The 728-nt window shown below is 33.2% G+C and overlaps 1 protein-coding gene across 1 annotated transcript in view; it reads right to left on the bottom strand.

The window, feature by feature from the left end:
• LOC119589376 (probable cytochrome P450 49a1) overlaps positions 1-728 on the bottom strand; it is a 9880-nt gene that overhangs the window by 1729 nt on the left and 7423 nt on the right. The window lies entirely within an intron of this gene.

The raw sequence follows: 728 nt of genomic DNA, 5'->3' as shown, positions 1-728 counted from the left end.
TTTTTTTCTCTCTTAATTATTTTCTATATCTAATAACAAGTACGAAGTATCTGTAATGCGGGCATAGTAGTCTACAATCTTCGCTAGTAACACGGATTGGCATTACGAGTAACTTCCCACTCAAAGCACAAAAACGGTTCACTGGAAAGGTCAGTGATTCTGATGTCACAACAGGAGGCTACACACTCTTACCTGTGCGTCATCTAACCTGATTCAACTTTCTGTTATATTATATATAAAAAAATGCATATATTCACGCTACTTATATATATACGTACTAACAGATGGATTGACATACGGATGATATATGAATAGATAGACGGACAGATTAAATTTATGCTCTTGATTTCATAGGATTCGCTCTCTCTCACCTCCAATCATGTTTCTTAGTCATAAAAACTTTTCTTCCAAGTTATTTATTTACTTAATATGATTAAATACCTGTTCTATGAATTGTGTAACGACCAAAAATATACAAATAACCCTTTTTGATGCTAGACTGCTTTGGCCTACTTTCAAGTAATGTGTTCTTGTTAATAGTCGTTTATATAAGTTCAGGTTGTTCGAAGTAAATAGGCTGTCAGGCATTTAATAAAAGGGCAGACAAAGGTTTAATTGTTGGCTGATGACAAAAAAAAAAATGAAAATAGGCAATCGCTGCTGCTAAAAAAATACATGACGGTATAAATATGGTAGTTAAGATCACTTATATGTGACAACTACCAAGA

This window comes from Penaeus monodon, chromosome 25 (genome assembly GCF_015228065.2).
Source record: "Penaeus monodon isolate SGIC_2016 chromosome 25, NSTDA_Pmon_1, whole genome shotgun sequence".
In the NCBI taxonomy this organism is placed as follows: domain Eukaryota; kingdom Metazoa; phylum Arthropoda; class Malacostraca; order Decapoda; family Penaeidae; genus Penaeus; species Penaeus monodon.
The sequence above is the reverse complement of the archived record's forward strand: the minus strand, read 5'-3'. Positions and strand labels throughout refer to the sequence as shown.